The 17,318-nt window shown below is 36.3% G+C and overlaps 1 protein-coding gene and 1 non-coding gene across 2 annotated transcripts in view; one reads left to right on the forward strand and one right to left on the reverse strand.

Annotated features, from left to right (window-relative positions):
* Ppp3ca (protein phosphatase 3 catalytic subunit alpha) overlaps window positions 1-17,318 on the forward strand; it is a 250,891-nt gene that overhangs the window by 22,092 nt on the left and 211,481 nt on the right. The window lies entirely within an intron of this gene.
* LOC122127271 lies at window positions 15,333-15,521 on the reverse strand. The gene has a single exon (XR_006151108.1). It is a non-coding gene; the product is annotated as a U2 spliceosomal RNA (small nuclear RNA).

Here is a 17,318-nt window from a genome sequence, read left to right on the forward strand (position 1 = left end):
CCCCTCACATTCTATTTTTTTTAAAAAAATTGTCACTCATTAACAATGTTTTATACATCTATAGCACATATGTACAGAATATAGCAAAAGTAATGCAATAGCAGTATGGAATTTTTTTTCTACAATATGTTTCTCCCTCTGAAATTGTGATGTCAACTCAGTATACTTCCTCTTTATCATAATTGGCTTAATTCTTTGAGGATATTTTTAGTAATGGCATTCACTAGATGACTTGTAGATGAGAACAATTTATTTTTCACTCTTTGAGAAGGTGTTGGTTGTTCAGTGTCTGGCCTTTAGTGAAGATATAGTTTCTCACTGTTTCCTACACTGAAGTAGGGAGAGGTCTTTGTAGGTCACTTTTATGAGGCCGCTCACTAATCCCATAAAGACTCCATGTCCTAATACTATCACCTTGAAGGCTAAGGTTTCAACATAGGCATTTTAGGAAGACACGGATTTAGGCCATAGTAGTGATTGCATGCATTCTGGAATAGACTATGGGATCTGTTTTTTTTTTTTTTAATGGGCAAGATTAGGCATGTTTTTGTTGGCATAGGCAAAAATACTATGTGGAGAAAGTGGCTCTTATTTACTTAACATTTAAAAAGAAAGTCTGGATATGTTCAAATTAGTTCATTTGACATGGATCCTGGGGCATGATTAAAGGACAAATGAAACAAGGATATTTTTGCTCTTAATTGGAGTTGGGAGAAAGGGCCGGCTTTCTTCAGGGGAACTAACTAACTATATATGGTCTTTGCAGCTGAGATATCTTCTGTATAACAGCTACCTTCTTGGTGGCTTGTGTTTTCTTTTTCTTTTCTTTTTTTTTCTTTTTGACCCTTGAATGTTGCCATTTGACTCTTCAGTTTCCTCTTGTTTCTACATAATTTTTTTTTCTTCATGCCATATCTGAAGTTGTGAGCAGCGTTGGTGCAAATATTTTTCTTTTTGTTATGGTCATTTTGGACATTGTTCATTAGTATTCAGTATGCTTGAGAGGACTTATTACAGAAGACAGCAAATAAGTTCTGTTCTCCTTTCATAGCCAGCTAGCTTTTGGAAGAAAGTATAAAGACAAAAACTTGTCATACTGAAGGTAGAATAGTACTTCATGACATTTTTGGAATCTGCTAATATTTTTAAGCCTCAGGGTAAGGATTGCTTTTCCTTGGGCTATTGGATGCCAAAGTAACATTTGCCACATAAAGTCTAATGCTAACTTTTCCCAAGGTGGCCTCAAACTGCTTTTCTCTTACCTCAGGCTTCCTAGTAACTGTGATTACAGATGTGTGCCACGTCCTGGGTTCCCGCTTTTAAAATAAAAGTTTTCTGTGCATTATGTTCTCATTTTCTCCCCAAATCACGTGAGAGCTGATTATTCTGTAGAAGTGGACCTTGTCTGGCCTTGCGAGATGGCAAGACCAATGCAGAACGATTATGAATGTAGATGGTATGGTGAACAAGAATCACTAAACCAGTTACCCTTGCACATAGGATGCATGCTTTCTTGATACCGTAGAACAGACAGTTTTGGACTACCAGAATTATCTTCAAGTTCTCATGGGTTTCATACCATACTAAAAACAGTGTTGACTGTTGAGTTAAAATGAAGTGTTCAGGTTTGGACTCACTTTAAGAATCCGTGTTATCTGAACCATCATCCATTTTTAGCTAAGATGAATACTTTCATGGCTGTTGATGAATGACATCTATCATATTTCTGCTTTTAGTATACATACTGTGAGGCTTACAGACTATACAAATAATAATTTTCAAAATACCTTGTATGTACAGAGTCCAAAATCATAATTCCAATAAGATACCTCAGGTTTTAGACTAGTGGTATGAGATTAACTGTGTCACTGAATGGTGGATAGTAGTATCACAAATGCATGTAGATGAGAAGATTCTATCCAGGAGCCAGAGCACTGGATAGGGATCTTTGATTCTAAACAATGATAAAATCACTAAATCATGACATAATCATATAAAGGAGCTCAAAGAGACTGGGAATGATTAAGGTAACATTTAAGAAAGAAGAGACAAGAATATTCATTTACTTGATAGCTTTAAACAAATATTTACCTGAAGTGGATGGAAAAGTTGTACTGTTTTGATTATGGGTTAAATGAGTAGGAATTCAAGGGCTGTGTGTATGGGACTGCACTTGAGCAGTGGGAGCTGAATGCTGAATAGAGGAGCCCCTAGACAGTGTTGAAGGCACAGCATGCGACTTGCTTTTCTCTTGCTAAGGGATCTTTGGCTGTCTAGCTGAGTACAAGGAAATGGACTGTGAAAATGATGGTGGGAAGCTGGGTTGTGTTTGGAAAAGATAAGAGGAGTTGGTGAATGCTATTGGGTAAAGCATTAGGGAAAAATGGAGAATTCTGAGGACATTTGTTTTGCTACGTGTAAAGTGAGTCCTTCTTTTATATTCTCCAAACACTTAAAAAGTCTATGTTTCTACTTTTGGTTGGTACTTTGGAAGTTATGTTTGTGTTCTTCTTAAATGCTACATCATGACAGACTGACTTCTAGACAAGGAGAGGAACTTGTTGGGGGGACAGAGGAACTAAAGAAGGTTATGAGGGTTCCGGTTACAGCTGTGCAGATTTCCTGGTGTGTCTGTTGATAGCTAATTTAACTTTAACACAGCTGAAGTCAAGCGTATGTACATCTGCATAAATAGTTGGACATAGTTTCCTTATGATTACTGAGGCAGTTTCCACATTTAATTACTTATCAACATTTGCATTTCCTTCTGTCTTGTATTTTGTTACATGCTCTTGAAAATGAACTTTGGATAATTGGATACTTTAAGACCTCCTATGCCTCTGCCTCCAGAAGTATTAGAGATAAATTTCTAAGGCAGACTATAGCATACTGCAATCTAGCTTAACAGATAAGGAAACCATATCTAAATAAGGTTAAATAATTTGCTCAAGAATGAGAGTAAGCAGAATTCAAAGTCAAGTTCATATTCTTTTTATATATATATATTGTGAACATACTGTACAGAGGGGTTACAATTACATGGGCAAGATAATGAGTACATTTCTTATCAAGCATTGTAGCCTCCTCCTTTGTTTCCCCTTCCCATCCCTTCCCAGTCTCCCCACCCCCCTCACCCCCTCCAAGTTCACATTCTTTATGCCCTAGGTATTTTGCCATATCTCGTAACTCACTGACATTTTTTTTTTTTTTGTCGGTTGTAGGGCTTGAACTCTGGGCCTGGGCACTGTCCCTCAGCTCTTCAGCTCAGGGCTAGCCCCCTACCACTTGAGCCACAGCGCCACTTCCAGCTTTTTTCTTTTTGCTTATGTGGTGCTTAGGAATCAAACCCAGGGCCTCAGGCATGCAAGGCTAGCACTCTACCACTGAACCACCTTCCCAGCCCTCACTGACATTTATATGTGAGAATCAGAGTCATTTATTACAATGCATGAAATATGTCCATGAGAATAAACAAAAACAATCCTATTCACTGGTCTGTTTGTATAGGAAGGGAATCATATTTTTTTTAGAAGAACAATGACTTAAATAAGATAGAAAATAAGTCAAGATGGGTAGTTAGCTTTCGTATAAAACCTGACTATTTTATATTTCTGTAGAAAACAATTCATACACTCGATGTTCAGAATGGCTGTCAGAAATCTTGCCATTACATACATCTATGCTCCAGGGAGCAAGATCAGGGAATAGGGCGCGTGTGTGTGTGTGTGTGTGTGTGTGTGTGTGTGTGTGTGTGTGTGATATGGAAGGGCACTGAAGATTGTGGTTCAAAGCCAGCCTGGTTGACTTAATTTCTAATTAACCAGCAAAAAGCTGGAACTGGAGACTCAGGTGGTAGAGCAGTAGCTTTGCATAAAAAAGAAGAGCTGAACAAGAACAATGGGCGTGATTTTTAGTTCAGCACATTGTCTCTCAGTCCACAAACCTACCGTTTCCTAGTCTAGTGAGTCCTTGTGATAATTTCTGTCTAGTGGGAGGAAATCAACATATTGAGTGCTACTTCTGGGTTATGTCCTTTGAAGGAAAAGGTAACACATGGTTGTGTTTGGTGAGAGTTCCCCTCACAGATGCATTTCTCATTGTAACCTGCTGTGGTAGAAGGGTACTTTTAGCTCCATGAGGCCCTTCTAAGGGCACTAATCTTATTTCTGAGTGCTTTACCCTCATGACCTGCTCATGTCCCAAAGTCTCTCCCTTCCTGGTGCCATCACATTAGGATTGGGTTTGGGGACACAAGAATTCAAACCATAAACAGAATGGTTTTAGAACCCTAGATAGATGGCTTTCTGGATCCATGGGTTCTACATTCGTGACTTAAAATAACCATATTGAAAATAGTAAAAAAAAAAAATCATGTCTCATGATTTCTTTAAATTAAAAAAAATTTCTTTATAAATATACTTCAACACTTATCTACCCAGTATTTGTGTTGTATCAGTTATTATAAAAATTCTAGAGATGATTTGGTGTGTACAGAAGGATGCCATATGGATTTTTTTGCAGGCACTGCACCATTTATAAGGGACTTGAGCATATGCAGGGTTTGCTGTCTATCTCCAGGGGATCCCAGAGCCAGTTCACCTTGTAAATACTTGGCTTAACTTATAGCAGATAGTGGGCTCAGAGTTTACATTTCTCATTTTATTTACTTCCTAATAAAGGGCTCAAGGTTTTATTAAGTGACATTTTTCTTTAGTAGCATATAGGAAATAAAGAAGACAGAAAGTGGAACAGGTTAAGGATGCTGGCAGGAAGAAAAGAGAGGAAACAGTGCAAAATGAAGACAATTAACTGGGCACAGTAGCTTAAGCCTGCCATCCCAGATAGCTGGAGGCAGAGATGAGAGGATTATGGTCTGATACTTGCTCCAGGAAAAGGCCCAAGACCTTATTTGAAAAGTAACTCAAGGGAAAAAGAATAGAAGTATGGTTCAGGTGGTTGAATACCAGCCTAATATACATCAGGTCCCCAGTTCAAACCCCAGCCTGGCCAAAAAAGGGAGAAGGGGACTTCTATCTCAGCACATGCATAGGAAAGTATAGAAGACAAAAAGGTCCTTAAAGGTGTTCAATACAACTTGAAATAAAAATTGGACTTGTAGGGCCTAATATTTCTATTTCAAAGTTAGTTTCAGGGCTTTCTATAGAGAAAATGAACCACTTAAGTATGTTTTCTCTCACTAAATAAAAATACATGAAAAAATAAAGTACTAACATGAAAATAAATCAAACCAAGAACTAGTCGTTTCTAAATACGTTTTGAAAAAGAAAAGACGAATAAAACCTATAGTTTTTTTCCCCCCAGTATTGTTTAGAAAAGAAGGGAGTTGTGGTATTGCCACTCGTACAAGGGGGTGGGTGCTCAGGAAACTTCAACAAACAAGTGGGAAGGACTTTTGTACTGTGCCTCTGTTTTCCTTCCCACACAGTGTCTGAACTTTTGTTCTTTTCAAACATACTGAGTTATATACTTTTTAATTAACCAGTTCAGATGGGGTGGTGAGAGGTTTGTAGTTTTCACAGCTAGGCAGCCAGCAACATGCATTGCTGTTTAGAAAAATCAAATCTTTGGGTAACTTGGCTGATATCATGTCCTTAATTAAAATGTGATAAATTAGAAGCCTGACTTACTTTTTCAACATGTGTAGAAATATCTGTAGTGATCTTGCAATGTTAAATAGTATAGGGCAGACATATATTTAGGAATTTCTGATTGCATTTAGCTTCTGGATTGCCTCCCAGTTTTAAATGTAGAGTAGGTGATAACGTTTGTTGGTCATTACATACACTTACAGATTATAAGTAGGTTCTGTTTTCTCTTGTAATTAATTGACAGAGTCTGACTAATGTTTTCTATATATGCTGATAAATATAATATTTTTAGTGTTTGCCCCCTAAATTGCAGGGCTGCTTACAAGGAACAGAGTTTGGTGTTCCACTCCCTCATTGTGTTTATGTATTCAATAATCCGCTGCAGTTGGCATTGGATAATTTTGACTCTCCTCTCCAGTTCACAGCCATTAAAAAGTAAGTCCAGTAGAATTTAAAAGCATCCAGACAACATGTATCCTATATCCTCTTCTTTCTGTCTAAAATTTTTGCTACTAAAATAGCCAGAGTAGCCATTTGTTTATAATAAATCACACTTTACTCTAGGAATTTTGAGTCAATTACTAGGACTTGTGAATAGTCAGCTGTGCAGTCGCGTTGCCTGAGATTCTGAAGACATTTTAGATCCAGCGTGCCCCCAGTGAAGAATACTGGAGTACTGATGCTCACATGCTCCACAGATGCTGCTTACAAAGCCAGACACAGAGTCTTTATAGCAGTTTCACCTAGAATGTAAATTACATGAAGAGAAGACTGAACTACATCCTCAGGCTTGCCATTTTGGGAATGTCAGCTGTGCCAGTGGGATTGTTAACTTGAGGTATCATGAACCATGAGGGTCCTAAAACATACCTTGGAAATGAAGAAGACTGCAGTTACTTTAACTCAACATGTCTTTAGTACATCCCAGAAAGTAGTTCTATACATAAGATCCCCCAAGGATTTCTTAAAACACTAAAAGCTATTTAAAATAGGAAAAAAATCATTTACTTTCACTTACCATTTCATCTCAAATAAAAAATATATATGTAATCTTCTTATGCTTTTTATAATACTTTTTATACTCTGGCTTTAACAACTGCTTATTATTACCTCAATGTTCCTGGGTAAATCCTCCTAGAAGCATGCTAAGAAAAGAATAAACATGTACTAAGTATTAGTATTGTTGTTGTCCTAAAACCATATGTTGTAAGATAATGTAACTGGTAGCAAACGGAGTATAGATAACTTATACAGTGGATTTCATACAAATCCTTAACTGGCAAGGGATGAACTTTGCTAACAAGTTGGCTGGCTTGAGTGAGGTGTGAATGTGTTTGTTCCGAAGCTGAGCTTTGCCAACAGAAGAATTGGAGTTTTTTATGGAAATAAGGTATCCCAGTGCTCACTACCTTCTTGTAATACAAAAATGGAGCATGAGTCAGGGGAAAAAAAAAACACCTAATAAATAGCTCAGTGACTTCAGGTAACATTTAGACTTTTTTAGAATTTTTAAATACCTCATGGTATTTAAATAGAATTAGTACTGTGTAGTTGATAGGGCTGGTTGTAAAGATTGAATTAGAGAATGAGAACAAGGCATAGTGTTGGTCACATTGTAGGTTAGGTGCTCAAACACAATTTTGATACCTTCCTTCTGAGGCAGAAAAGGTAGGAATATAACGGAAGAGTAAAATTTACTGTGATGTACTGCACAATACATCAGTTGGTAAAAGCCATGAATTGATAATATGTATATAAATTCACAAACAAAAAATGATGAATTATTTCTTTCATTCCTGTGATTGACTAATGTAAATGACAATTGAGTAATTCATGATTTTTATGTTAGCATTTCTATAAAGCAAACTGTTATAATTTTAATATTTGTTTCAAAATTTAAAGTATTATTTTTCATTATTGGTATTGTTTCTTTAAAGTGATACGGTTAAAAAAAATCTGCTACTTCATATTTTTTTTGTGTGCCTGTCCTGGGAATTCAACTCAAGGTCTTGGCACCCACCTTGAGCTTTTGTATTCAAGACTAACTCTCTACTACTTGAGCCACAGCACCACTTCCTGCCTTTTGGTGATTAATTGGAAATGAGAATCTCACAGACTTTTTGTCCAGGCAGGCTTCTAACCATGATCTTTAGATCTTAGCTTCATGAGTAGTTAGGATTAAAGGCATGAGCCACTGGTGCACAGCTTGTTGTAAATATATTAGTTTATCATTTTTCATTATGTACTAGCTCCATCTATAATTAAAAAATTGGGCAAGGTCCTTAAAAATGTTTATTTTAATAAATTTTTTAATTTTCAATTATGTAAAAGATTTTAGGTAAGTTATTTTTACATCAAATAATTCTTTTTTAACTGGACTAGATGTAATTTACTTCTTTTTTTTTTTTTTTTTCTCAGTCATGGGGCTTGAACTCTGGGCTTGGGTGCTGTCCCTGTGCTCTTCAGCTCAGGCAAATGCTCTACTGCTTGAGCCACAGCACCACTTCGGTTTATTGGAGATAAGAGTCTCACGGACTTTCCTGCCAGGGCTGGCTTTGAACCTCAATCCTCAGATTTCAGCCTCCTGAGTACCTAGGATTACAGGTGTGAGCCACCGGCGCCCGGATCTACTTCTGTTCTTTGAAGGATAGAAGTATCACTGTTTTTGAAAATAAGACCTGGGTGACTGTAGTAGGAATTCCTGTGAGGAGATTAGAATTATTACTGCCATTGAGAATTATTTTTTTTTATTTGAGCTATACTTAATAGTATTGTACTAATGATAATGGATTTCTAAAATCTCTTGGTAGTGAAAAATAAACTGGAGAAAAACATCCAAGTTCACTATGGATAACATGAATACAGCATTAAGACTAACTAGCAGTGGTAGAGTGCTTTGCCTAGCATGCATGAAGCCCTGGTTTCGACTCCTCAGTACCACATATACAGAAAAAGCTGGAAGTGGTGCTGTGGCTCAAGTGGTAGAGTGTTAGCCTTGAGCAAAGGAAGCTAGGGACAGTGCCCAAGCGAGGCCCTGAGTTCAAGCCCCAGGACTGGCCAAATAAAAAAGAATAACTGGAATTAATGGAACAAATGGAAGTCCATCAGTTGAACTGAAGGTGTTTATATGAAACCTACATCATAACTGCTCTAGAAGACTGTCTGCCTCCATTTTGGAAAGCTTGTGTTTCTTTTTTTTTTTTTTTTTTTGTCAGTTGTAGGGCTTGAACTCTGGGTTTGGGCGCTGTCCCTCAGCTCTTCAGCTCAAGGCTAGCGCTCTAGAGCTTGAGCTACAGCGCCACTTCCAGTTTTCTGGTGGTTTATTGGAGATAAGAGTTTCATGAACTTTTCTGCCTGTGTTGGTTTTGAATTGTGATCTTTAGATCTCAGCTTCCTCAATAGCTAGGATTACAGGTGTGAGCCACTAATGCCCAGCTTGTGTTTGTTTTTTTCTATTATTTATGGGTTATGGTCAAGTAAGATGCTTTGTGCCAGTACCATATCCCCAGGAATAAAGCCTGGTACAACTGGAAGCTACAGGCTGTACCGAGATGACACCTGATGTGTTAGGCCTTTTTTCCCTTTTGATTCCCTCCTCTGATATAAATGATTGATGACAAAGGCACGCAAGGGGGTAATTGAAGTAGGCTGGGCTATTGTTGGGAAGCATTTTATAGAAAACTGCATCCCTTTTTCTGGGAGATAACTTCCTCTCAGTACTGTAAAAGTTTAACTTTATGTGCACACATAAAGTTAAATTTTACATTGCAGAGAGTATGCTTTACTTGAATAATAAAATGTTTTGTGACTACAACACAGATTACCTTTGACTAATTTTTTTGTTGAATGAATTCTGGAATATTGCATTAAAAGAATTTAATGAGCATTCTGTATTCTTGGTATTGTGATAAACTAAGTTTACCATGTGTGGTATGGACTGAAACACAAATAATAGGCTCTCACTGAGCAGATTTTTCTTTCTAGGTTTAAAATGTTTATCTGAATTAGGGAAGGGAAGGGCAACAACGGAATGGTGAGACAAAGGACAAGGGGGAACCAAAGCAACCGTGATACTCACAAGACAGTATGTTGGAAATGATCTGTACAACTTGGCAAGGGGATTGGGAGGGGTAAGGAAAGTAGGAGGAAAATGAGGGAAGGGGTAACAAGTTTGGCAAGAAATGTACTTACTACCTTGCTTTTGTAACTGTAACTCCTCTGTATATCATCTTGACAATTAAAAACAAGAAAGAAATGTAAGATTATTTTGGCTCAGGTATATTTATGAAAGCGGAAAATATTTTTTAAAGTCCCATTTGTGGAGAATGAACGTTTTTATGTGTGAAAAATACATTAAAATGTTGATAAATTACTTTTAATTTCAACTTCTGGCCAGGCTTTTGGCTTATGAATCTTTTAACAGCACAAACAGGAATGCCTGTAACATGCAGACATGACTCATTATAAAATGTATTGTTAAATTGTTTTGGGACACACCCAAAAGATGAAAAGGCTAAAATATGTGTAAGATACAATTAGGAAATTCTCCCATTATTACTCAGTTACCATTGTGCTTTCTTTACCAATAAGTATTTTTGGATAACAGACTATAGATTCCCAAGAAAGAAGAGTTCTATGGTAAAATCCTCTCTTACTATAAGATTAAGGTATAAAAAAAAGAAGTGCTTTTGAGAAAAGGAGTAATTTATTTGCTTGGACTGTGAAAAATCACTGAGCCAGACTACTTGTTTTACATACTAGACACCAATACTACAACCGAGAGGTTTAGGAATATGTGAAAATATTTGCAGCAAGAAAAATCCTGGACACAAGAACATTTTAAAATGAAGATGATAACTGCTGTTACATAATCAAGACACAATTTGTTAGGAGAAAGCATTTTTTAGAGGAGTGTCTTTTTTTTAAACCTGTATGTTAGACTTTGGCAAATGAAAACTGATGTGGAGTAGATTATCCAGTGGACCATGGTGACCTGTCTGGTTCCTTCTGTTTGTACTGCCAAATTACATTCTCAGAGTTGTTTCACAGAGAAAAAAGACCCCAGTCACTGGAAATATGTTGACTATCCTCATTTCCACAGGCTTTATGTTGAAGGTCCTGTGGACCAGGAAAAGAAAAGCTCATTCACAATACGTGAGCAGGACTTGTTTCATCTGGCAGAGCTTGGCTCACAGACATCCTTGCTTTCCACAAAGATGGTGTCCTTTGCATAAGTACAATACACAAATAATATACCGGTGAAATTTGCCTTGAAGAATTGTAAATGAAATTGGAGCAGCGAGTTCTTGTAATTCTATTTTAAATTCCTTGTGTGTACACCATGATCCAAGTTTAATATGTTTTGTTTGGAAACATTTCTTTGCTGTTTGATAGAGCTTTCATTCCTACCATACCTACACTAGTGTTGGTGTTTGAGAGAAGGAACAATGAATGATGGCTACTCACTGAGCTACTTGACACATTACCTCTGAGCAGCCCTGTATGGGAAGGGGAAGGGCCTTGTACTTTCCCACTCTCCAGGTCTAGTTCTGAGACCTTGGGCTCTGATTTTGTCTTGCTTATCTGAGCATATTTCTCACATCTTAACTAAAGGAGATGCCAGTAGCGAAACAAAGAAAAACGACTGTTTACCTGCGCAAACCCAGAACTGTGTGAGAGAAGGGAATTGGATTTGGTTCGTTTAGTGAGTAATTTTGCAATGCTCCACATAGCAGCTTCAGAATTATGGGGGAAACAGAACAAGGTTTAGCATATTTTTTTGTTTGTTTGTTTGTTTTGGTTTTGGTTTCAGTTCTTGGTGGTTTTTTTTTTGGTTTGTTTCGGTTGAATGTTCATTCTTACTTTCAGATCAGAATGAGATTGTGTAGGATTCTTTTATTCTTCCTAAAAGTGAGGGTGATAGCAGGCGGACAAGCCCATGTTGTTTTACTTATTCTGTAGTTTATTTATGGATCGTTAGTGTTAGTTTCTTAGTGGAAAATTTTCTTTCCCTCTCATTTTGGCTTTACCTCTTGCAATTGGACGCTATAATTTGTGGCTTTCTGGAGGGGGAATCTTGGTGGTCAGGTGGAGGAGGCACGTTGCATTCCACAAGTGGAGTGGTAGGTATTCAAGACAGAACATTGATTCAGGAGTGAGTACTGGTGTGGGGTGAAAGTTGGCTACTAACTCAAGCATCACCTGAGGCAGTATTTCTTAAACAGAAAGGTGCCTTCCCTAATTAGCTGCCCCAATATGCAATTAAATGAATGACAGCCAGCAGATTTAGAAAGGCCTTCTTAGCGAGTTACCAAACAACAGGGCATTCCACAGATGTGGTTAGGAGCTAATTGAAGAAATGGATATTGGAGCCTTCTGTATCTGTGGTGGGCTTTCCTGCTCTCCCTGATGAAGGTGAAGGCTCTTCTTTTCTGTAGATGAAGTTAAAATGGCTTTCCTCTTGTAGATTTCTGATCTGAAAAGCACATAGAATACTTTCACAGGCTTTTCCAGCAAATCACGTTCTCTCAAAGCCATGTGTGAACATGGTTTTATACGTTGTAGGTTCTCAAGTACTAAAGAACAGTGTGGTGCCATCATTTGAGAGTCAATAGGCAAATGATCATTTTTGCGAATCATGAAGAACACTTAGAAAACAGCCTAGATATATTTCAATTTTTAAAAATATATATACATATATGTTATAAAAACATTTTTGGATGCTGAGAATATGGCTCAAGTGGTAGAGTGCTCGCCTAGCGGAGCCAGCATTGAAGACCTGTGTACAAACCATAGCACTGCCATTAAAAATACGGTTTTAAGCTAGAAGCAGTGTATGAAAGTTTAAAATTTTATCACTGATTTTTTTTTTAAGCCTCCCTTCCCTTTTTGGTTTTGGTTGTACTGGGCTTTGAACTCAGGGCCAATCCCATAACCTTGCATGGCTGCTGTTTCCTGTTTTTGAAGTAAATGATTTGGTTAGAAGATTGCCCTTGAAAAGGAAGTTTTAATGTTACAAAATCCCCTTTCATCCCATTCAAAGAATAGTGTTACCTTTTACTTTTTATATCAGATATAGATAGTTGCTAGTTTTCTTTCCGCATTTGAGCTCTATAAAAGATACTGTTTTTTCATTAGTTAGCTTGGCTCCAAGTGGAAACAGCTCTGTCATTCGTATTTGCTTATTTGTTGGCTTTCTGGAAAACATCAATTATGAAAGTTCATTTCACATCTTCTCAAGTACAGAAAACTTAATTCTGTTAGTCTATTTACCTCAACAGTAACTCACGAATCACACTCTATAGAACTTCCAGAATGATTGAGAAGGTACTCATTATCTCTTTACCTCCTCTTGAAAACATGGCTAAAAATGTTAGAGGCGGAGAATAAGAAAGAATAATGCCTTTTATGGTGTTAAGTATTTCAGTTTTCAATCATGCGCTTTGTCATTCACATGAGCAAAACAGCTAGTTACTCTGGTTGAAAACCAGGCGGTTTCTCTCCCCTACAAGCCGAGAAACATTTTTCTTCAAGCCATTCCAAACCACTGGGATCATATTTTTTTTCCCTGATTGCAGATAAGCAAAATAAAATAAACAAACTTGTGCGCGTGTGGGAACTGGTTCTGCTGTCTCTTGTCCTAAAGCAGCAAAGCCTGAATGTCTCATTAGTACCTTGAATGGGTCTCATTGTGTATGTATTGTGCTTTTCACTACTGCTGCTAACTTCACCCTTGTTTTACTAATAGCTTTTTTTCTAAAGTGGGTTGACATTGCAGTTAGTTTTCAGTGGCCTCAATGTTTTTCTTTAAATTGGGCCAGACACTGGCCTGTTTAAAGTTAGGCAGGCGCGTATAAATCGTGGCATATAAAAATAGGGAACATTTATTAGACATTTTTGAATCTGTTTTATTAAATCTGTTTTCTTATAAAGTCATGGAAAAATGTTTTCAGCACAAATATTCTGGTAAAATGAAATGATTGGCTATAGTGTATTGGACTTGTACACTAAATTTGGTAGTATTCTGGTAAAATGAAATGATTGACTATAGTGTATTGGACTTGTACAATAAACTTGGTAGTTGCAAAGTTTCAGTTAAAGTCTATTACATATGCAAACATGTTTTACTCATTTTTGAGTATGTTTCTGTTCAAAATTATGATGCAAACCCTTTAGGAAATTAAGAGCTTTCTTTCCTAGGTTAGTAAACTTGAACACTTTGTACAGTACTCTTCTGATTTTTATTGTATTGGTTTTAAAAACCACATATAAAAACTATTTTATCTATACAAATGATACTTAAACTGAAATTGAAAGGGAGTGTTGTTATGATGCCCAGAACTGAAATTTATTATCTAAAGATCAGTGTTGGTAGAAAAATGGAATCTGTAAGAAAATCCAGACACATGTCCAGTACATAATAGAACTTTCTGAAATGATAAAACAACATTTGAATGAAATAGGAAGAGCATGGATTATTGAGCAACTGATATGACATGGCTTCTAGCCATATGTGCCTCCATCTGTTAAAAAGGTTCAAATGTATTAACAGCATAAATAAAAGTCAAGGGTGATGTAAGGAAATCGATTAGTAGAACAATAAGAGACTTCATGGAAGTGTCTTTGGAAGTCTGTTGAGAAACTTTAATCCACAAAGCAAAGATTATGAGACTTTGTTATGTCACAGGTAGATAGATACTCTCATTTACAAAAGACACCAAAAACAAAGGCAAAAGTCTAGTAGAAAATACTTGGAACAACTATGGAAGACAAAAGACTGTAAATAGCTTTGGACATAGACAAAAAAAAAGTTTTGAGTGGACATAAATAGTAGACAAAATGCAATTTGACTTCTGAAGATGCAATATCATGTGTTGCAAAATAAGACCTACAACAATAACATATTGATTCCATCAGATTGGCATACTTAAAATTATTTATGATAGCTACCCCAGAAGGGTTATCAAGTAGCTTAATATTTATAGCTACACTGTACTTACTTTGTCTCTGACTTTGTCACTACTGAGAAAGAACAAGTATGTAAAGAAAGAATCAGGGTGTCTATGGATAGCATAGTATGTTTTTAATATAAATGAATTGCTAAAAGTATATTTTTATTAATTTAAAAAGTCATTGTAAACTTTTGAAGTCACATTTGGTACATCCAAACTCAAAGAATGTGTACCTATAATAAGTATGTGACTGTGAATGAATATCATTTTTATTAGCATAAACAATTGTTTTATCAAGTCTACAAATTAATACTTTTGTGTAGGAAGTATAGCTAAAATATGGACAATTAGGGGGGTCAATGTGGATGGTGATACAGATGGAGATAAAGTAAATATATTTATATTTGTAACTTAATAAAAACCAATAATATTTTTAAACAGAAGAGTTTTTTCTATTTCACCATTCTGAATTTCCTATTTTATGAAGAAGTTTATTGAATTTATAAATAAGTCTGCACAACTATGGATTCTACCATGTGCTTTCCTAATTCTTTTTTTCTTTTTTCCTTTTCTACTGGGGTTTGAACTCAGGCCCTCAGATTTGCAAGACCAGTACTGTATTACTTCAGCCTTGTCCTCAGACCTTTTTGATTTTAGGGTCTCAAATTTTTGCCTGGGCCAGCCTTGACACACACTCCTCCTGCCCACTTGGCCAGCTAGGATTTCAGGTATGAACTAGCAAGCCCAGCTTGACAAGTGTTTGGTTTCCCTGAAGGGGTGCACCATTCCTGAAGGTACTGTAATACCAGGTCCCTGGGTATTGATGCTGGAGTGGACAAAACAAGTCCTTGTCCCATCTCTCCATTTCAGATATTCATTTAATACATTTTCCTAAGAGGGCATATCAGATATTAAACTGATAACTGGTACACACTGGATCTTAGCCAAATGACTGAGACATTCTTTGAATTCGTTTTGACGAAACGTCCACCTGAGTTTTTGAAATTATGTGAATTTGACTTGAGACAGTTTTTGAGTACCATTCAAACTGTATCAAATGATCACTCCCAATTTTTGAGTGAGACTTGAATTTGCCTCAAGTTTTCTACATAATTCTCGTGCCTTCTAGTTCTGCCTTCCAGTGACTAGGGAGGCCCAATTGCCTTAACTCCTAAAAGGTAATGGCTGAGAGCCAGGGACTTTTGTCATGTTGAGCTAGCTGTCTTGTGACTAAGGCCAATCACTCTGAGGGCACTGAGACTCAATTTCTCCTTTCCTTAAATGGGAATAATAATGTTGACATTTAACCAGCTTGTATTTTTAGATCGTTTAGAATTCTGTGTATAAGTTCATAATAATAATAGTCTTAGGGATGTCAAGTTCTGTTACTAGTCTACTTATTAGAGAATGCTATAGCAAACTTACTATGGAGAGTTTTGTTACTTTTTGATAACATGCCATCTTAGAGAAGTTAAACCTTGATATTTTGGATACTAAGATGCTTATATTAATATATCATTGCAGCTTGATCTTCTCATAGTGTTAAACCCAGAAAGGACCTTGAAGATGAGGATACAGCTACCTTTTAAAGATGGTCAGACTGAGGTGACTGACTTGGCCATGGTTACACGGCTGCTTGATGATGGAGATGGGACTTCATCTCAGCACGGGGCGAGGGAGAATGTTTGTGGCAGAAAGAAGTGAAACCAATTCCTGCCTTACTCTAAATCTAGGCCTCATTCAGTAGCATTTATACAGATGTGACTATTACACATGTGACAGATATTCTTAAGTCTAAGCAGTTTCTACCAGAGAAATTGCTGCCTAAAAGAAGAGAAGAGTTCCTTTTTAGAAGCTGGGTAGCGTTGTATTCAGCTATGCTTTAGCATATTCTGTCAGAGAAACAGATCATGTGTTGCAGAAAACAAATGTAAACACTCTATTTTTCTGTTTTATCTTAATTGGAAATTAGTGATTTCCTTTCATTTCATGCATGAATTCTAAAGTAAATGTATTTCTCTTTACAAGGACATTTAATTGGAATAGGCAGCAGACTAAGGATGTTCAAAAGTACAGAATATGGAAAACATTCTTTACAAAGCTTAGCTTGCTTCCTTTTCCTCAGAGTGAACTTAGTTGTTTCATTGTTTAAAGTATAAAGTAAATAATAAAGAATAAAATAATATAAGAATAAAGTAAATCGGGTAGTTCATAATATCGATTCTATTGGAAATACTTGATTAGGGAGAGCCTGATAGCAAGTTTGTCACATTCCATGTTATCTTTTACATCAAATCAGCTTTGTAGCTTTAGTAAACTTCGGACATTTGGAGGCCCTAATGTTGCTTTGTATATCATTTTTTTAATGTCCTCAGAGTGTGTGAATTTCTGTTTATATTAAAGGGATATTTTAAAATAAAAATGCATGTTTATATGTAATTTAGAGAAGTTTGTGTAAATATGTTCATTATGTTGGCATTTGTGATTATTCTGTCTGTTTTGAATTATGATGATTTGTGTTAAGTAATTTTGAAATATTTTAAAAGAAAAATTTTATATTTTAAATTGTTTTGTAAAGCTTGATAGGCTTTTACTTTTTTCCTTTTTTTTGTTTTTACTAAATTATTCATAAGTAGCGGTTAGAAACAATGGCAATCAGTGTGGAGCCAATTCAGAATTCATCAGAAATGCTTTACTTTTGAGGAGCTTCTATACAATTTAATCTGCAATAACATTTAAGACCACTATATAAAATACT

The sequence above is a fragment of the Dipodomys spectabilis genome, unplaced genomic scaffold (assembly GCF_019054845.1).
Source record: "Dipodomys spectabilis isolate Male_0828 unplaced genomic scaffold, ASM1905484v1 ptg000297l, whole genome shotgun sequence".
In the NCBI taxonomy this organism is placed as follows: domain Eukaryota; kingdom Metazoa; phylum Chordata; class Mammalia; order Rodentia; family Heteromyidae; genus Dipodomys; species Dipodomys spectabilis.